Source organism: Schistocerca cancellata, unplaced genomic scaffold, assembly GCF_023864275.1.
Source record: "Schistocerca cancellata isolate TAMUIC-IGC-003103 unplaced genomic scaffold, iqSchCanc2.1 HiC_scaffold_1104, whole genome shotgun sequence".
In the NCBI taxonomy this organism is placed as follows: domain Eukaryota; kingdom Metazoa; phylum Arthropoda; class Insecta; order Orthoptera; family Acrididae; genus Schistocerca; species Schistocerca cancellata.
Window position 1 is genome coordinate 5,135,735 of NW_026047103.1, and position 22,509 is coordinate 5,158,243.

Here is a 22,509-nt window from a genome sequence, read left to right on the forward strand (position 1 = left end):
AAACGATAAAACATACGATACCACTTTTGCAGTTAGGGTCGGTTTGTAGCACTCCGTAATTTTCAAACGTCATCCTCATTGTATTCTGACTAAGCGAAGATAGTTTTCAAATCGAATTACTTCCACTTGAAGTTCAGTCACACTACAAGAGAAAACAGTAGTGCAAATGGCTCTGAGCACTATGGGACTTAACTTCTGTGGTCATCGGTCCCCTAGAACTTAGAATTATTTAAACCTAACTAACCTAAGGACAGCACACTCATCCATGCCCGCGGCAGGATTCGAACCTGAGACTGTAGCGGTCGCGCGGTTCCAGACTGTAGCGCCTAGAACCGCTCGGCTACCCCGGCCGGCCAGAGAAAACAGTACTCGTTTACTTCAAATATCTGCAAATTTACTTTTCGGAAAGTTTGAACTATGAAAGTTGGAACAGGTTCCTTTACTCTGAAATCCGAAAACCCGTTTTTAAACCCTGCATTCAGTGCTGCTAACTTGGCCTTATGCTTCATTGCAGATTCTTCATCCAGTGATGTTTTTTTAATGCAGTAGTTCAGTTAAATACTATGTGTTGTCGAAACTGCGATTGTTGTTGGTATTGGCATGTCAAATAACAGCCTCACCGCTCATTTTCGAAACAGTCGCGATCAAAATACCGCAACAGTACACACACCAGCGACAGCACAGCTCAGCGACAATGCAGTAAACACCAGCGAATAGCATGCCGTACAGTTGGCAGCGAACGTCTCCGGTTCGCTACGGCGCTAGATCTACCGACTGCTGCCGAGTGCTACCGATCAGAACTTAGGAGTCCACGCACCAAGCCACATTTCTCTCTTGGCAACGCGTTTGTGAAAAATGAGTCCAGCTAAAGATAGGAAAACATACTACTCATATGGTGAATGGGAAGAAGTGTGTTTTGTTACAATGCATAAAGATATGTGTATGTATTTTACATATAATGTGATTTAGCCATACCTAGAAAGAGAAGTAATGAACGCCATTTATGTACCCTCAAAAAGACGTCGAATCACAAGTAGCTGTCGGTAGTGAGCTGAGGAGGAAGAGAGCTTGTGGGTGTGTTTTAAAAAGGATACATGTTATGAGCATTGTCACAAAAACTTTGAATTTAGCTTCCTTACTGTCACTGTAGAGAAGAAAGTTTAGAGTGTCAGAAGAATTGGACAGCCAACAAGCAGACGTGCTATTGCATTCCGAAGTTCGATGATTCGGTAGAGGTATGGTTCTAAACAGATTTAGATAACTTCTGTCAGTGATGAAATCTCTTGTGTCTGAAAGACAGGAAATTACAGACGTAATATCTGAGCTGCTTGTTGGGGATGGCTTTTGTAACTGGTACGGCGGTGAAACTGATTGAGTTAATCCAAGAAATTCACTGAAAATACCAAACTATCATAACTATAACTTCTATAAAGTGTTTCGCGCAGAAACTCGATCTTTGGATAAAAGAGTTAAGGAATTAAGTGCAAAACATTTTCCTCAAATTCAGTCAGAACTACCGCACTCGTGCATATTGTTGATTCATGGCAGCTCTAAAACAGAGGCTTCTGTACAGTCAGTAGCAAGCCAGTGGGTGTGTTGGACCTTCCATTGAGCTACGGACCCCCTTGAAGATGTCTCCCGCAGTCGGAGACGAAACGTTGGGAATCGACACAGAATTCGTCAACCGACCACGGCATAACAGCCCGGATAATTATAACAGACATGAACTTGCCTAGTTACAGTTCACGAGTAGTAACCCCGCCATGCAGGAGAAAACACTTGGTTGGCGCAACGATTAAAGGCGGTGAAATGCAGATGGAGACACGGAAGCGAAAAAAGCAGAGACAGTGCTGTCAGATTTACCACGTACAAATGCCGTGGAAAACATTCGATGTCAACTAACTGGGTTTCTTCAGCTCATGTAAACAGATTAGGTAAATGGTTTCCAATGATCGACTCATAAAGCCACAGCGATCCACCGGTCATTCACGATCGGTGGGTTGAGCACACCTGCTCTGAGGGAACATCCTCAAGCAACCCTAAAAGATGATGCCATTGAAACGGAAGGTAATTCCGACCACTGAGTTTGTTTGGTAACATGTACGACGCGGCAAAACGATCGCATAGTAACCCTAACCAGACATTCAAGGTAAAATGTCGCTGATGTGGTGACCCATGCACAGCACATGGTTTGAGCCTACATTACCCCAAACATGAGAATTCTGGTAAACACGCCATCACAAGTGAACCCTGCTTCATCTGTAAACAAAAGTTATTGTCGAACATGGCCTGCATCTTGTAATATGCACTGACAGAACGTTTGTCTAGGCTCAAAGTCCGCCTCCGAGAGACACTTACCTCGTTGGAGGCGCTTCAGTTACATTACAGTGCGCTGCATTATCGTCCAAACACTGCTGTGGTCCATTCCAGGAATTTGTGTTGCAAGTCTCCTTGTCGAGACTGCTGGAGTGTGTTCAGTTGTTCCCAGCAGCACATCTTCAATCTCAGGTGTAATTCACGTAAACGTACCAGCAACTGCAGCATGTGCAAAGCTGCCACCTTCTCAGAGGCAAAGACACAAATTTGTAAATATTCGATTGGCTGGGTGCCTTCGGGCAGGATATGCTTCTTCGGACAAACTAGCCCTAATAGACATGAAATGTATGTCCACATACTCCCCCTCGCTGTAATGTTCCATGCTACCAGGAATACCCTTGCAATACAACTAGCAGTCAGCAGGTCCAAGTCACAATTTGGGTTCCTTTAGGGTTTTGTATAGAGAAGGCTATTCACTACTAAGCTGATAATGTACTTAATTCACTAGATAACAAAATTAGACGGCTACTGGCATTTTCTGTGACCTGTCAAAAACCTTTTACAGTGAGAATCACGCCATTCTTTTAAGAAAATTAGAATATTGTGCTGTCACCAGCAGTACAGCGAAACAGTACAAGCCATACCTAACTAACAGAAAACAAAGGGTGTCATTGCAAAATATCTGTTGTTTAAGAACTCAGTCTTCATCTTACTGGGAATTAGTTACATTTGGTGTTCTTCAAGGTTCCAGCTTGCGTCCCTTGCTGTTACTTGTGTACATTAATGACCTCTCGTCTGTACATTCCCAGATGCCAAGTTTGTTTTGTTTGCAGATGATACAAAAATTGTAGGAAGTAGCAAGACAAGCACATGTTTAGATACGGCTGACATTAACAAATGGTTTAAAGCTAATTCACTGCTATTGAACTTGGTAAAGTGCCGCTATATGCAGTGTAGAACTTGTGAGAGATTTTCTTCCAGCATGTGTATAACATACGAAGACATGCAGGAGGAGGAGGTTGACAGTGTTAAATTTCTCGGCTTACAATTTGCTAATAAATTCATTTGGTATAGGCATGCCACTGAATTGCTGAAGTGCCTAAACAAGTCTGTATTTGCAGTGTGATTGAGTTCAGATATTGGAAATGTAAATATAATAGAACTTGCATAGTTTACTAACTATCACTCTGTCACGTCATATGGGATCATATTCTGGGGCAACCTGTCAAAGGGCAGAAGTTTTTATTGTGCAAAAGCGGGTAATGAGACTCACTTGTGGTGTAAATTCAAGAACATCATGTAGGAACCTGTTCAAAGAATGTGTGTTGCAGCCACTGCTTCTCAATATATATATCTCTTAATGAAATTTGTTGAAAAAAATATGCCTCTGTTTCCAACCAATAGCTCAATATATAGTGTCAATATATGAGATAAGATAAATCTACATAAAGACCAAAACTCACTTACCATGGTCCAAAAAGGGGTTCAATTTTCAGGAACACGCATTTTCAATAAACTGCCAGCAACCATTAAAAACTTGGTTTTAGATAAAACATAGTTTAAACAGAGTTTGAAAAACTTTTTGATAGGCAACGCCTTCAACTCTATAGGTGAATATCTTAACAAGGATTGTTAGACCAGTTAAGTAAAAATATTTGTTATATTTCAGTTTTGAAAGCACTTGGTCAAAACAGTCGAGATTAGGTACTCTGTGTATGTATGTCTCATTCTGATAGTGTATTAATTTTATTCAGTATTATCAGTTCCAGTTTACTGTAATGTAGTCATATACTTTGACGATCTTCTAACAACTGATCAGGGATGTGAGTTGATGTTGTATGTTTTTTGTGTTATACTTTGTGAGATGTTCCACACCCACGAGAATGATCATATTTTTGGGTCTATGTACCGAAAACCGAAGCGAATGGAGTCGAATCGAATCTAATTAAAGTAAAGACCCGAATGAAACACTCTGTCCGTGCACTGTCCTGTACAGCTCCACGCGTAAAAAGAGTAAACAAAGGCCACACTACGGACCGGTACGTGACGTGTAAGCAAAATAACGTCAATAGTGACTGATGGCCGGAAAGTCGAAGTTATCCTCCAAGCGGTTCACTTTTGGACCTACTGTGTTTAATGAGACATTTTTGTTTCTAGTATTATGTTCTTTCAACTGCATACTTTCCGCCATTAATTATGATACACCCTGCGTATGTCAGTGCAATAAGATCTCAGGAAATCTGTGTCTTTTCCGGGGACGTAATTGGATACCACCACGGGGGTGGTTACAATGCCTCGGTAAAGGGACCACACCCTGCCTATCTAACCCATGTTAATTTAGGCAAGTATCTGAGCCAGTTCTGAAAAAAACTCTTTGATGTAGGACCTTAATATTTTTACTGTATGTTACATGATGCTAATAGAGTCAACAGTACTAAAATTTACTTTATCCATTATGTAGTTTTTACGAAATACTTTTTTAAATATGTTAAGAAAATATATTAATTTTTTCTGCAGAAAATATTTTTTTGTGAAGTTTGTAATGGGGGAATATTAATGAATGTAGTGCCAGAGGTGGCTTTTTATGTTATGCAGAGTCTCTGAAAATTTCATTCATTTATCTGTGATAGTCTCTGATACAATGGGGCATATGTACTTGAAATTCGTTACTTACAGTTAATTAAAGCTGTCCTGCTGCATATGATGGCCCTCCTTTGGCCTTTGGCAGGTCTTCCAGCTTCTTTTTCACCTTCCTGGATGTTTGTCTTGCTTTCTTGGCCACATTAGCTGCAGACCTGTCTACATCGACTATCCTCATTTTTATCGCAATGTTGCAACCCAGTGGTCATATTTTCACCAGGATTAATTCCCAGCTTTTTCAGTACCCAACATTTTCCCATATTACAACTGAATGTTATAACAGCATCATGGAGTCCTAGTTTCATCGTATGCATGCGTACAAATACCGTTTTAGGAAGGCGGTTCCAAATTATGCATTTGAAACATTCATTTGGGTTCTGTGTCTGCCCATGCAGACATTTCCTTAGAAGGTAAGGATGAGCCAAGTCCCTGAAAATTGGTGTAATTGCTGTAATAACAGCAGCAGGAAGAGAATGCTGGTGAGAGTAAGATTCTCCAGTTGCCTGAGCCCTATTGAAGTTGCACCACGAATTTTCTCCTGATGGACACAATCCATGACGTGGCTTATCATCAGAATATGGCCCAAACATCTATCTTCCAGGTTTCCTTTATTTCTCCTAATTGCCTGCCCATAATATACCTGCAAGTTTTTTATTTCAGTTTTAGTTAACCGACCATGTCTGGTCAGCAATTTTCCAACTTCTAATTTTTTCCTCTCATATAAACAGTTAGTTTACTCAGCCTTGTTTCCAAACGTTTTTGAACATGGCCTACACATTCTATTTTGCTAATAATGGCATCTCCATATGGCTTACAGTTGACTTTGGGTGGGCTGACAGTGGGTGACAGAAAAGTGGGCGTGGCACATAAACACGCGTGGTTGGAAACTGCTCTTTAAATGAACGAAAAAAAGTTTTTTCAGCAAAATACTTTTCAGAGTACTTAAATAAAACCTTCATCTATCGAAATTGATGATAACCGAATATCCATTTTTTTCGACCTGAACCACGGTGTGGTCCCCTTAAAAGCTTAAAATGTTAGGTCACGACCTGCCGCTGGCTCAAATTTCCACCCGGCGTTTAAGGTGTAAGCCCAGAGTTTATTTACGCACCTACAGGCTCAACAATGTTGAACTGTGTGGTAGTACGCCCTCCGGAGTCCTCATGAACTGGCGACCTCTGGCGGTACGCGAGAGTGGCGCCGGCGTCCCCGCAGCTTTTCGCCTCAAAGCCACGCGACGCGCGTGACGCAAATGGCCGCGCGGCCGGGCCGGCGACGTCAGCGGCGGGCGTGCGCGCGTGACGCCGCGACAGGCTGCATATTTAACACTTTGCACCGCAGTGCGGCGCTGAGCGGTCAGCCGCTGGGCGCCCGGTACACACGCCACCCATTTACTCGCCGTTTATCTGCCGCAGCGAGAGGGAGACAGAGAGAGAGAGAGAGAGAGGGAGACAGAGAGAGAGGGAGTGGAATGACGGAGGGGGACACGCCGACACACGAGCGACGGTACGAAACAACGCATGCGTACCTACACTACTGGCCATTAAAACTGCTACACCACGAACATGAGGTGCTACAGACGTGAAATTTAACAGGAAGAAGATGCTGTGCTATGCAAATGATTAGATTTTCGGAGAACTCACACAAGGTTTGCGCCGATGGCGACGCTTACAACGTGCTGACATGAGGAAAGTTTAGAACCGATTTCTCATACACAAACAGCAGTTGACCGGCGTTGCCTGGTGAAACGTTGCTGTGATGTCTCGTGTAAGGAGGAGACTTTGATAAAGGTCGGATTGTAGCCTATGGCGATTGCGGTTTATCGTATCGCGACATTGCTCCTCGCGTTGGTCGAGATCCAATGACTGTTAGGAGAATACGTAATCGGTGGGTTCAGGAGGGTAATACGGAACGCCGTGCTGGATCCTAACGGCCTCGTATCACTAGCAGTCGAGATGACAGGCATCTTATCCGCATGGCTGTAACGGATCGATCGTGCAGCCACGTCTCGATCCCTGAGTCAACAGATGGGGACATATGCAAGACAACAACCATCTGCAAGATCAGTTCGACGACGTTTGCAGCAGCATGGACTATCAGCTCGGAGACCGTGGCTGCGGTTACCCTTGACGCTGTATCACAGACAGGAGCGCCTGCGATGGTGTACTCAACGACGAACCTGGGTGCACGAATGGCAAAATGTCATTTTTTCGGAGGAATCCAGGTTCTGTTTACAGCATCATGATGGTCGCTTCCGTGTTTGGCGACATCGCGGTGAACGTACATTGGAAGCGTGTATTCGTTATCGCCATACTGGCGTATCACTCGGCTTGATGATATGGAGTGCCATTGTTTACACGTCTCGGTCACCTCTTGTTCGCATTGACGGCACTTTGAACAGTGGACGTTACGTTTCAGATGCATTACGACCCGTAGCTCCACCCTCCATTCGATCCCTGCGAAACCCTACATTTCAGCGGGATAATGCACGACCGCATGTTGTAGGTCCTGTACGGGCCTTTCTGGATACAGAAAATGTTCGACTGCTGCCCTCGCCAGCACATTCTCCTGACTTCTCACCAATTGAAAACGTCTGGTCAATGGTGGCCGAGCTACTGGCTCGTCAGAATACGCCAGTCACTACTCTTGATGAACTGTGGTATCGTGTTGAAGCTGCATGGGTAGCTGTACCTCTACACGCCATCCCAACTCTCTTTGACTCAATGCCCAGGCGGATCAAGGCTGTTATTACGGCCAGAGATGGTTGTGTTCTGGGTACTGATTTCTCAGGATCTAAGCACCCAAATTGCGTGAAAATATAATCACATGTCAGTCCTGGTGTTACGTATTTCTCCAATGAATACCCGTTTATCATCTGTATTTCTTCTTGGTGTAGCAGTTTTGATGGCCAGTAGTGTACATGGCCTCCTGTAGTACCCAACAATTTGTACCGACGCATCTCATGGCGCTGTACTGTTATGGAGTTCTACCGCCTTTACGATATATTATGAAATACGCTATGCGGTGAGTTGACAAAAATTATGGTTTACCTCTTAATATCGTGTCGGTGCTATTTTTTATCGGCCTACTGCAGCAGCTCGACGTAGCCTATCCTCAACAAGTCGTTGGACGTCTCCTGCAGAATAACTCAGCCTTTCTCTGTCTATAGCCATCATAGTTGAGAATGTGTTGCTGGTGCAGGATTTTGTGCGACAACTGATGTATCGATTATGATCCACAAATAACCGTTAAGATTCACGTCGGGAGATCCGTCTAGCCAAATCATGCACTCGAACTGACCAGAATGTTCTCCTAATCAATCGCAAACAGTTGTGGCCCCTGACATTACATCGATGTATGGGAACATGAAGTCCCTGAATAACTAGACATAGGAAGGGGTAAAATACGGGAAGCCAAAGGCTATTTACAATTTGTACAAAAACCAGATGGCAGTCATAAGTGTCGAGGGGCATGAAAGGGAAGCAGTGGTTGGGAAAGTGAGTGAGACAAGGTTGTAGCGTATCCCTGATGTTACTGAATCTCCATATTGAGCAAGCAGTAAAGGAAACAAAAGAAAAATTTGGAGTAGGAATTAAAAGCCACGGAGAAGAAATAAAAACTTTGAGGGCCGCCGATGACATTGTAATACTGTCAGAGACAGCAAAGGACCTGGTTGCGCAGCCGAACGGAGTGGGCAGTGTCTTGAAAGGAGGATGAACATCAACAAAAGCGAAACGAGGATAATGGAATGTAGTCGAATTAAATCGAGTGATGCTGAGAGAATTAGATAGGAAATGAGATGCCTAAAGTAGTAAATGAGCTTTGCTATTCGGGGAGCAAAATAACTGATGATGGTCGAAGTAGAGAGGATATAAAATATAGACTGCCAATGGCAAGGAAAGCGTTTCTGAAGAAGAGAAATTTGTTAACGTCGAGTGTAGATTTAAGTATCAGGAAGTCGTTTCTGAAAGTATTTGTATGGAGTGTAGCCATGTATGGAAGTGAAAAACGGAATGAATAGTTTGGACAAGAAGAGAATAGAAGCTTTCGAAATGTGGTGCTACAGAAGAATGCTGAAGATTAGATGGGTAGATCACATAACTAATGAGGAGGTACTGAATAGAATTGGGGAAAAGAGAAATCTGTGGCACAACTTGACTAGAAGAAGGAATCGCTTGGTAGGACATATTCTGAGGCATCAAGGGATCACCAATTTAGTATTGGACGGCAGCGTGGAGGTTAAAAATCGTAGAGGGAGACCAAGAGCTGAATACACTGAACAGATTCAGAGGGATGTAGGTTGCAGTAGGTACTGGGAGATGAAGAAGCTTGCAAGGATAGAGTAGCATGGAGAGCTGCATCAAACCAGACTCTGAACTGAAGACCACAAGAACAACAGTCTCAGCGCAGCCTTGCATAAGGATATCCAGTCAACGATCGGTTTAATTAGACCAGAGGGCCCAGTCCATCCCATATAAACACAGGCCACACCATTATGGAGTCACTAGCAGACTGCACATCGCCTTGATGAAAAGTTGGGTCCATAGCCTCGTTGGATCAGCCCCACACGCGAGCCCTACCCTCAGCTCTCACCAACTAAAATCGGGTCTCATCAGATAAGTCTGTGGTTTTGCTGTCGCATAGGGTCCAACCTGTATGGTCTAGTCACGAGTCCATGACAGATGCTGCAGGCGGCGCCGCCTGCTGCCGTAGCCCATTACACCAAAAGTTCGCCTCAGTGTCGTAACAAATAAACACCCCACACTGAGTTCTGCGGGCAGTGTTGCTTATCTGCACTGACCACTCTACGCAACGCCGCTACTCTCGCTAGTTCAGTGAGGGCCGTCGGCCACTGCGTTGTTTGTAGTGAGAGGTAATGCCTGAAATTTGGAATTCTCAGGACGCTCTTCACACTGAGGATCTCAGAATATTGATTTACATAACGGCTTTCGAAAAGGAATGTACTATGCGTCACGCTCCATCTGCCATTCCGCGTTTCAACTCTGTTAATTCCCATCGTGCTTGTCGGAAACCTTCTCACATGAATGACATGAGTACAAATGAAAGTTCTGCCAACGTACCTATCGCTATCCCATGACTTCTGTCACATTAGTATATACATCAAAAAAAGTTTTGCATTACCTCGGTTCCGAGAGTTCCGGTACCTGTACAGAAAATTGGAATACAGATCTTTATTGCTCATGAAAACCACACATTGAGTGTTGTACCGTCATACAGTGAGAATTTCAGATGTGTTGGTTCTCGAGATTGCTGTACACGTTGGTATCTCTAATACCCAGTAGCACGTCCTCTTGCATTGATGCATGCCTGTATTCGTCGTGGCATACTATCCACAAGTTTATCAAGGCCCTGTTGGTCCAGATTTTCCCATTCCTCAATAGCGAATCGGTGTAGATCCCTCAGAGGCATTGGTAGGTCACGTCGTTCATAAACAACCCTTTTCAGTCCATCTCAAGCAAGTTAGAAAGGGTTCATGTCTGGAGAACATGCTGACCACTCTACCCGAGTGATGTCGTTACCCTGAAGGAAGTCATTAACAAGATGTGCACGATGGGGCCGCGAATTGTCGTCCATGAAGAAGAATGCCTCGCCACTAGGCTGCCGATACGTTTGCACTATCGGTCGGAGGATGACATTCACATATCGTACAGCCGTTACGGCGCCTTACATGACCTCCAGAGGCGTAAGTCGGCCCCACATAATACCGCCCCAAAACAGCAGGGATCCTCCACCTTTCTGCACTCGCTGGAAAGTGTGTCTAAGGCATTCAGCCTGATTGGGATGCCTCCAAACAGGTCTTCGACGATTGTCTGGTTGATGGCATATGCGTCACTCATGGGTGAAGACAACGTGATGCCAACCGTGTGCGGTACATTCGGAATGTTGTTGGGCCCGTCTGTACGGCACTGCATTGTGTAATGGTTGCAAAGATGGACCTGCCCATGGACGTCCGGAGTGCTCATGCAGCCTATTGCACACAGTTTGAGTCGTAACACGACGTCGCGTGGCTGCACGAAAAACATTATTCAACATGGTGGCGTTGCTGTCGGGGTTCCTCTGAGCCATAATCCGTAGGTAACGGTCATCCACTGCAGTAGTAGCCCTTGGGTGGCCTGAGCGAGGCATGTCATCGACACTTCCTGTCTCTCAGTATCTCCTCCATGTCCGCACAACATCGCTTTGGTTCGCTCCGAGACGCCTGGACACTTCCATTATTGAGAGCGCTTCCTGGCACAAAGTAACAATGCGGACGCGATCTACCCGCGCTATTGACCGTCTAGGCATGGCTGAACTACAGACAACAAGAGCCGTGTACGACCTTCTTGGTGGAATGACTGGAACTGATCGGCTGTCGGATCCCTCCGTCTGATTGGCGTTGCTCATGCACAGTTGTTTACATCTTTTGGCGGGTTTAGTGACATATTTGAACAGTCAAAGGGAGTGTGTCGTTTGTACAATATCCATAATCAACGCCTATCTTCAGGAGTGCTGGAAATTGTGGTGATGCAAAACTGTTTTTGATCTACCGAAGCTCCAAAGAAACTGGTATAGGATTCCGTATTCAGATACAGATATATGCAAGGCAGAATACGTCGCTGCGGTCGGCGACGCCTATATAAGAAAACAAGTGCCTGGCGCAGCTGTTAGAACGGTTACTGCTGCTACAATGGCAGGCTATCGAGATTCATGTGAGTTTGGACGTGGCGTTATAGTTCGCGCATGAGCTATGGGACACAGCATCTCCGAGGTACCAACGAAGTAGGGATTTTCCCGTATTACCATTTTATAAGTGTACTATGAAGATCAGGAATCCGGTAAAACATCAGATCTCCGACATCGATGCGGCTGGTAAAAGGACCTGCAAGAAGGGGCCCAACGACGGCTGAAGAGAGCCATTATACCTGACTGAAGTGCAACCCTTCCGCAAATTGCTGCAGATTTCAATGCTGGGCAATCAACAAGTGTCAGTGTGCGAACCATTGAATGAAGCATTAGCGATACAGCCGAAGGCCCTCTCGTGCAACCTTGATGACTGCATGATACAAAGCTTTACACCTCGCCAGGGCCTTTCAACACTGGCACTGGACTGTTGATGGCCGGAAACATATTGCCTCGTCGGACGAGTCTTGTTTCAAATTGTATTTAACGGATCCATGGACCCTGCATTGTCAGCAGGGGACTTTTCAAGGTGATGGAGGCTGTGTAATGGTGTGGGGCGTTTGCAGTGGAAGTGATATGGGACCCCTGGTATGTCTAGATACTACTCAGACAGATGACACTTACGTAAGCATCCTGTCTGATCACGTGCATCCATTCCTGTCCGTTGTGCATTCCGACGGACTTGGGTAATTCCAGCAGGACAATGCGACATCCCACACGCCCAGAATTCCTACAGATGACTGCAGGAACACTCTTTTGAGTTTAAACACTTCCGCAGGCCACCAAACGTCCCATACATGAACATTATTGAGCATATCTGGGGTGCCTTGCCACGTGCAGTGCTCCACCCCCTCGTACTCTTAAGGATTTATGGAGAGCCCTGCCGGATTCATGGTGTCAGTTCTCTCCAGCACTACTTCAGACATTAGTCGAGCCCATGTCACATCGTGTTGCGGCACTTCTAGTTACGAAGATATGCAGAGTTTTAATATGTTATTCTACAAGTAAAACTAAAGAAAAAGCTTCATACAAAGATAGGTCCACGAATGCGTAGTAACGGAGTTACGGCTAATAAAAAGTTTGCCCCGAAATTTAACAACTTCGGTAATATAAAGCCATCGCAAAAATCTTCGAGGTTAAAGTAAAGCACGATTTTCGTTTATTTTGAAGTTATTGATCTGCTGAATCTAATAAAACGTGTTCCTGACATGTATCTGCGGTAGTTTTAGAGAACATCCAGAGAAGCAAAGACGTAATTTCGTAAATGTTTTAATTTATTAATTACTTGACGCAATTTGTTTTTTAAATTCCTCATAATTGCACAAAGTTTTCAACAGAAGTAGAGAATTTAATTTTTGCAAAATGATGGTAATAAGGTTAACTGAAAAACATGAATTCACGTGTGTTATGGCATTAATAAAATGACGTTATCTGACACATTCACGCATTTTATTCCGCTCCCCATCCCGACAAAATAGCGTGAAAGATTGTTGAGTCTGTGTGAAGTGCTGAAATAGAAGGACATAGCATGACTTCTTCTATTGGAAGTTGGCAGTAAGAGCTCAGCCCATCCATTCCCCTCCCCTCCTCCAACTGGAAAAACGGCAGGAAGTGCTGAGTCTGAGCTGAGCTGTTGGAATGGAAGGACCCTACAACGTCAAATTCAAACACCACTTTGATACCCAATTACTTAATTAATTAAATGGATCAGTTAATCAACCCTTCCCCTCCCCACTTTTCCCTACAAACCCATCCCCTCCCCTCCCATCCCCCACTTAGTATTGGGGGGAAATGCTCAATCTGTGGTGAGCTGTTATAGTGGAAGGACACAGAGTGTTTTTTTTTTTTTAATTTCATTTTCATGGGGCGTCTCCCTGTTGGAAAACGTTTCCTAAAATTTTTTTTTCTTATGCATGTCATCACCTTGCAATGTGGAGACTGACTGAACTAGTTCACATTACCGCCACCAGAAGCCAGGTTCAAATGGTTCAAATGGCTCTGAGCACTATGGGACTTAACTTCTAAGGTCGTCAGTCCCCTAGAACTTAGAACTACTTAGACATAACTAACCTAAGGACATCACACACATCCATGCCCAAGGCAGGATTCGAACCTGCGACCGTAGTGGTCGCGTGGTTCCAGACTGTAGCGTCTAGAACCGCTCGGCCATCCCGGCCGGCCTAGAAGCCAGGGAAAACGATCTGGCAACACCACATCTAGTCACGTGATTGTGATGTAATGGATGAAAAATTGGTGGGAAACACTCAGGGCCTGACATCTTGTTCACAGTGCTGCCAAAGAGTACACTTGAAATTGTGACCCCCCCTCCTCCCCCCTGGGAATTGGCAGGAACCAGTGGTAGCACTATGAAAGGATGAGTAATGATAGGACAGCAGACAGTCACTGAAGTACTGTGGAACGCCTCCTGCCATTCTACAAGTAAACAGCTGGTTTGAGCGACATAAGGATGGGTGTTAATAATGGACAGTGAGACATTGTCCCAGGGCTGTTTTTTTTTCTTTTTGGTACGTGGGATAAAGCGTCATCGGTGGATCCCGATTTTGCTGTCTTGGTGTAAGGGTAAGATTCTTCTATCCTACAGTGACGTCATTCCATGACATCATTGAAGTTCCCGTTGAAGGTGTGGAGGTAGGACCTAAGTCCCATACCACTGCCTGACGGTGGAAACTAAAGTATCAGGTAATAGGAAACACAGCTAAGTAGGTAATGATATTGATGACCGTATTATGGACGTCATATATCGAGTGGTCCTATCGACTGACACTTTATTAACGGTCGTAAGAGGGCTATTGTTAGCCATGGTCCGTATCTGATTCCTCGAGGAACAGGGTGGCGGTGTCGGAGTGATGTAAGCCAGTGACTGCGTCACACAAGGCATCCGCTTTGTCATAGAGACGCCTTGCCGTGTCTCGAATGATCCTCTTTAGAGTAACATGTTTGTTTCCTCGTGGAGGGAAACAGCCGTCGTGAGGGGAGGGACATGCAGCCTCCACGGAATCACCGTATTCTGCAGGTGTTGGGTGTCTGCATCTGGCAGACCCTAATTAAGGCCCAAGTGGAAGAGCCATAGGTGAGGGAAGGGGGGACAACCGTCCAGTACTGTTGGAGCTTGGTTTCTAAGTTCAGTTCCCTTCTGTTGAATAATCGGTCAACCCTTTTATCAGCTTCTGGCCTTTTTGGGTGATGTTTTCTGCGTGGTGAAAGAAGAGGAGTTTATCTATCCACCTGGACACCAGACATTTGGTATCTGGGGACCGTGGGATCTGGACACCTGCAATAGTGATGTAGTGGTGGAAAATTTGGCAGCGTTTTGTGAAGTAGGGTGCCGTAGTTTTGGCAGTACTGACGGCAATCTTGTTTGAACGACACCAGGTAACAGTCACATCCACCTCCCTCTGGATATGAGCAATGAAGTGGTCCGTGTAGCAAGCAGCCAGTCGTATAGAGCGCCGTATCATCTGCGCATTGCGCCAGGTGGCCGCGTGGGATGACTGGCATATCATTAATACAGGTATTAAAGAAGGTGGGAGACAACGAAGAGCCTTGAGGGGTATCCATCCCTATGTGACATAAGCGCGCGTTTTCCTTGCTGAGTAACCTAGAAGGTTCTATCGTGGAGGAAATGTTAACGATCTTCATATAGATGTCTGATATGGTCGTCTGTGTCAGCATTTTCTAAACAAGATTTTCTTTCAAATTCTCGTACACGTTTTGCAGGTTCAGGAAAGTCGCTGGCGTCGACATGACGGAGTTAAAGCCCTTGCTGAAGTGTTCTGCGATCCTAAGAACTTGGAGTTCGGCCAACAGGTGGGAAGCGAATCTGAACTGTTCCGGACGGATCCCCCCAGTCGCCGCCAGACGATGGGAAATGCCGTGAAAGAAAAAGATTCTAGAACCTTTGCCGTGGTATTCATAAGGCTAATGGGCTTGGGGATATTAATCAATTTGGTCTGCTTCCACTGTGGGGGGAAAATGCCGGTTGTGAGACAGCAGTTTAGGATACTGGTAAAAAAAAGACCAGTGGCTTGACGGGAGCCGACGGAGATGCCAACCGAACCTGGAGTCGACTGCCCACGCTTCCGCTGGAGGATCCGCTGGAGTTCTGCCAAGGACGTAAGGTGACGGGCAGTCAGGTGTGGTCTTTGCCTGAAAACGGTAACGGCCGCCAGAATATCGCGTTCATCCTGGAGTTCATCAGGCGCAACGACCTGGACTAGCAATTGGTTCTGGGCCTCAAGTGCATCGGCCAGAGTTTCTACGACACTGAGGGCATCGTAAGTTACGCCATCCACTGTGCGGATGGGATTGTTGGTCCTCACTGCGAAGCCCTTCCTTCGAAAACTTCTCTCCTTCATACCTGCTCTGCGTTGCCACTGATAACGCGTCACTGATCTCATTTGTACTAAGATAGCAGTAGACGCAGGGTGCCTATTTGCTTCCACCGCCCGCAGTGGAATTAATAAGTTGTAGTTAATGTTCACCAACCAGTCTTCTACAGTTGTTGTTCTCTGTACAGAAAAAGGTTCAAATGGCTCTGAGCACTATGGGACTTAACAGCTATGGTCATCAGTTCCCTAGAACTTAGAACTACTTAAACCTAACTAACCTAAGGACATCACACAACACCCAGTCATCACGAGGCAGAGAAAATCCCTGACCCCGCCGGGAATCGAACGCGGGAACCCGGGCGCGGAAAGCAATGTATAGAAAACAGCAGGTAGGCTGTGAATCTGTTATTTTGATGCTGAAAGCAAGTCTTAGCGAGGGATTCATATTATGTGAATAATTAACTTCCCAATAACTTTTTTCATTTGGGATGCCACTCGCTTGTTGTTGGCAGAACACGAGAAAAATTATATTTCACTTTAGAGTCACAAATAATTTCCATTCTCCAACATAATAATGAACTGCGTACTTCCGTAATTATTATTAATACACTGTTCTCAACTACACGTCCATATAACCATACATTACTAATAAAGCCTTAACCTGATGCCGACTGCGGCAGACAACGTGTCTGTCCTCCGTCTGCCTATTCGTTTAGCAGTTGTTTATTGTTCTGCTGGTTATTAATACTTGTGAAATAATGGAATGATAGCACACTATTGAGAGATACTTTAATTTTAAATACAAGTAAATACGTTGTTTAGTATGTCTAATATTAGTAACAGTAGATCATCATTTTGGCGCGCAACTCCCGAACGCAGCAACCAAGCGCCGAGAAGGACCACAATTCAGGCGGTCTTTCTCTCGATACCCGTACCGAACAAACCGTCTGTCATCGGTACGTCATCTTCCCGTTGCTGCTTTCTGAACTGCTCTAAGAAGAGCTTCTTGTAACCGAATATGATGCCTGTAAAGCCAAAAAATATTACAACCACCAGTCACTTTCTCTTTGTTCTCTCGGTACCCTACATTTAGCACAGGTTTTCTGCGGGTCTCTATTCGTCTGGGGCATCTGCTTCGAAATCTTTTGTAACGATCTCATTACTATTATTTGTGTGTGCAAAGAGTTTTTATTCGATTCTTTTCATTACTTTACTTATTTCCATGTGCGTTTTAATGTTCTTCCATTCCTCCTCACTGTCATCTTTTTCCGGTGTGCTCTCAATTCATATTGTGTACTGCAGACCATTCATTCCATTCAACAGATCTCGTAATTCTGCTTCACTTTCACTGACAACAGCAATGTAATCAGCTAATGTTACCGTCGATTTCCTATCACTGTGATCTTTAATCCCACTTTCAACCTCTCTTTCATTTCCATCATTGCTAGTTCAATATATACATTCAATACTAGGGATGAAAGACCGCAACTCTCTCTTACATCCTTTTTAATCCGAGCACTGCGTTATTGGTCTTCCTATCTTATTCTTCCCTCGTGGTTCTTGCACGTATTGTACATTACTCGTCTTTCCCTATCGTTTACTCCTATGTTTCTCATAATTGTGGAAATTTTAAACTGTCCAACGTTTTTTATAGGTCGACTAACTGAAAATCCCCAAAGCAATTTTGCTGTTGTCAACTGTCGAATAACGTGGCAGCATAATCTTTATTTTAATGACCATGACCTAATGGATAAGTGGTAATCTCTTTTAATCCGTACTGGAGTTATTTCAATCGAATTTTGGCGACTGAATAATGTCACATTTAATGGAAGAGGTTTTGCATTAATCAAGATAGCGAATGTTTAAAGTAAGTAAAGTTATATATTTCTCTTAAACAAAATTTGAAACAGTCACTACCATCGTCATACACATCTACTCATTTTCATTCTCTACACTGGTCAAATTAATGGCAATATAGCCACATGCCATTTTAATCCTCTGGACACGTTATCCTCACTTCAGGGTATTGGGCAGCGCCGTAGACGCGAATGCGTATTATCAGCACTGCGTATTTATTATCAGCTCTTGGTAAAAACATCTTGTTACTACTTGGTATATTTCTTACTTTTGCGGGAGTCAAAGCAGGGGGAATGGGGACACACATTCAGCGTGTTAGATAATATGCTTCTTCCCGGTACGCCATTACAATAAAAACACTTACACTCTATAGTTAGCTGCACCTAACGACGCTATCATTCTCCCGAACCACTAGGCACTTGCAATAAATACCTGGCTTACCCCCGACCTGGGTGAGTAAAACATCCTTATCCCTCAGTAAGCGACCGTGGACTCCTTACAAATTCATTTGACGGAGTCTTCATTCTTGCATCTATTATCAAGCGCAACGTCAAACTGTTTCTCTAGTTCCTTTTACCTTTCTTAAAGCCAAACTGATAGTCATTTAACAATTCCCAATTTCCTTTTCCATTCTTCTGCACATCCTTCTTCTGAGCAGCCTCGATGCACTAGTTGATAAGCCGTCTGTGCTATGTTTCTCGCACTTATCTCTGCTCTTTCTAAATTCGGATCTGTGTGCACCATATTTTTCCGAAAGTATTATGGTACGTCGACAGTGTCACCCATTCTACACACCAAACTAAATAGTTGAATAGCCGTTTGGCTGCAGTTACACACACGCACGCGCACACACGCACACACACACACACACACACACACACACACATCATCCATTCTGCTTTATTTTATCCCTAGCCTTCCAAAGCTCCTCTAAATTCTGACTAATACTATATCTCCTATCACATCCCTATCGACTCCAATTTCTTTTTCTATCACGTCATCAGACAATTCATCTCCCTCGAAAAGCCCTTCAGTATACTCTTCCCACCTCTCCCCTCTCTTTTCTGCATTTAACAATGGAATTGTCATCGCATTTTTGATGTTACTTCGCTTGCTTTTAATTTTACCGAAAGTTGTTTTGACTTTATGTTGATTTTCTCCTCCCGCCGATCATTTCTTTTTCAGTTCTTCGCATACTTCCTGTAGCAGTTTCGCCTTGCCTGCCTGGAAAGTCCTATTTACATTGTTCCTAAAGCATTTATTTGAAGTTTCTCATGTTGAAAAAATAGTAACAGCAATCAATATTTAACTTGAAAAAAATTATAGCCAAGAATGTATTAATTAATATTTATTATTGACGATCGATTTCGATAGTTCTGGCTGTCATTTTCTGATTTTGAAAAGGATTTCGGCTATAAATCGTGTTCCATTATGAGTTCATCACTCATTCCATGTCGTCATAATAGCGGAAAATGTACAGCACATTATAAGAGGTTTGTCAAAAGTAAAACTATATATAAAGCACCACATGCAAATGGGCATGTTCACCACCTTATCATTTCACTCAGGCTTGTTGGTGCTGGCAAGTGGTTTATATAGCAATATTCTTGCCTTTCCTAGACGTTTTTACACTTCCGTCTTTCGTCAATCAATTGAATTATTTCTTTTCTTGCAACAGGTTTCTCCGCAGTTACCTTCCTTGTACCCATGTCTTTCGGTCGAACATTTGCGTCTCTACCGGTTTTAGAGATGTCAATTAAGGTCATAGTCCGATATTCCTTGTGGGCACATCCACACCCTCTGCGAGCATCAAACGCATCTCATTATTCCCCAGTACTTCAGTGTCCCACTTCCTTCCACACTAATTTTCCTGACGATTCTGTTAAACTTCAGTCTACTTTATTTTTGACTAATTCGTTTCAGTTATACTTCATGGCGACAGCATAGGTTGCAGTGAAACGGAACTGACTGATAGAATGGTACTGATATGGGGAAAGGTATTTTCCATGGTAGCAACTGCATATAGCAGGGGAGCATTAGGTACTAGCAGCAAGTAGAATGAAGGTTTAATACAGTAATTGATTTTTTTGGAAAAAAAATATTCGTAGAGGCTGTATAGTTCACCTCCATTTGTTGAGAGATTGGCCAAATTTGACTCTAAGCCACTTTTCAACAGTTATTAATGAGCAGTACGCTACATCTCCGATGTGTTGTGGCGTACAATCGAAAAAAACATTCCATATATTCATCCACAGTTGGAACATATACCTTCATTGCAATCTGATACCGTAATCATCGTACCAGAAGCACATGACCACTTCATCTTATGTGGTGATTTACACAAGCGATGAAGTGCTTATACACTTCTAGCACCATGTTTTGAATGCCAAGTTGCAACGCAGATGTATTATTCCACGTATGGATAAACATACGGAATGGTTTCTTCGACTGTATGTTACCACACGTCGGACATAAAACGTACTGCTTACGAATGAGTCCTGGGAAATGACTTAGATATGAAAATGGCAAATCGCACAAAAAATAAAGGAGGAATATTCAGCCCACTATCGAAAATTTCTCCATTCACAAAATTCTTGGAGGCAGTGGACTCGTATATGAACTAGATATAAGTGTGTTTATTTTCCAGAGTTCTCCACAAAGAAAACTGCGGATAATATCTTAAAAAGATACTCACTTAATTTAATACAGCTTAAAGCAAGCAACCTTAACTGATCATCAACTAAAATTAAGTAGCAAAAATTATATTAAAGATACTGAGCGTTAAGGTTGCAGTTTGAACTAAGCAGTTACAATTATCGGATCAGGTTTCAAACCAATAAAAACTTAAAATAACGTCCTACAGTACCCAGTTAGCAGCAAGATTGACAAACATTTTTCAACCGAAATAACAATTCATAATCAGCTCCTCTGTAGCAATGCCACCAAATCAAAACACCAGTTATGTTGTAAATACTGCTAACTTCAGTGGGTCACTTGACGACACCATACGGAGAAGGAAGTTACATATATGCCATACACTTGAATACATAAGAAATATAACCACTGAGTGGACATAAAGGTATTAAATGCGTGCCAAGAATAATTACTAGTTAACCGGTGCTTGGCTGTACACTGGCACAAACAACCGCAGTGTATGTAACATCTGTGCTTATTGGCTAATACATTACATTGGAAGACTTCTGAAATTAATGAGAATACCAACTGGTTTCTCAAGAACAAAATCCAAACAAAGTTAAACACAAATATTTCTAATGTCGCTATAGCTCGGCCTGGGACAGTGCAATTAAAACAGACATCCCACAGAACAAGATCCACTGGGTCAGATTAGTAAATGGAACCTCACCAGATGCGGTTGCTATAGCCGTAAATCAGCAGTGAGCACACCTCTGCTACCTGCAGACAGGTGTAAGCCTTCCTTGGCAGAAATCTTAAATGTGAGTCACGTGACACGCTGCCAGACTACACAGTTCGATACCCGTGTTCCTAAAGGTGTATCACCGCGACACACGGCAGGCACAGCCCGTCCACTGCAGCGCGTGGCACCTCTCCGCTCTTCCACACAAGGCGACGAACCAGAAACAGGAGCTCTAGCGCAAGACCCGGTGAGGAGGACCTCTCTGCCTCTCACTGTACAAAATTCTCTCTTTTTCTCTTTGGAACTTCGTTTCGGGCACAGTCAAAGACGATCGCACCACGTGTGGGGCGGCGGCGCCGTTTGCTTTTACGAGAACCTGAAAACTATGTTTGTCGTCGGCCAAAAAGCAATGGAGAACATACTGATCATACTTTTCATACTGCAAGTCCACATTCTTCTTTTTTTCACTGACAGAAATGCTTCTACTATCTGTTTACTCAGCAGGATCAGGAACTATAATTATGAATAAGAGTTTTGAGTTCTAACTCACTAAATTATATTTAAGAAGTTTTCACACGCACAACATAGTAATATCCCTGATAATAATAATAATAATAGTAATAATAAGTAAGTAGATCACATCACAAGCGGATGTACAATACTAGCAAATACAGAATACCCCAGAAGACATGACAATGTAGCAAAAATAATACATCAACAACTTGCCATAAAACATAAACTAATAAAACAACACGTTCCCACATACAAGTATGCACCACAAAATGTACTGGAGAATGATGAATACAAATTATACTGGAACAGAACCATTATAACAGATAAAACAACACTACATAACAAACCTGACATCATACTCACCAATAAAAAGAAGAAATTAACACAACTAATTGAAATATCCATACCCAACACAACAAATATACAGAAGAAAACAGGAGAAAAAATTGAAAAATACATCCAACTGGCGGAGGAAGTCAAGGACATTTGGCATCAGGATAAAGTCGACATTATACCAATTATACTATCAACTACAGGAGTCATACCTCACAATATCCACCAGTACATCAATGTAATACAGCTACATCCAAACATACATATACAACTACAAAAATCTGTAATTATTGATACATGTTCAATGACCCGAAAGTTCCTAAATGCAATACAACATATACCGTACAGTTAAAAGGAAGTCACGCTTGATCAAGGTCCGCGTCACTGTCCATTTTTGACCAGACGTAACGTCTGAGGATAGAAAGAAATAGTAATAATAATGAC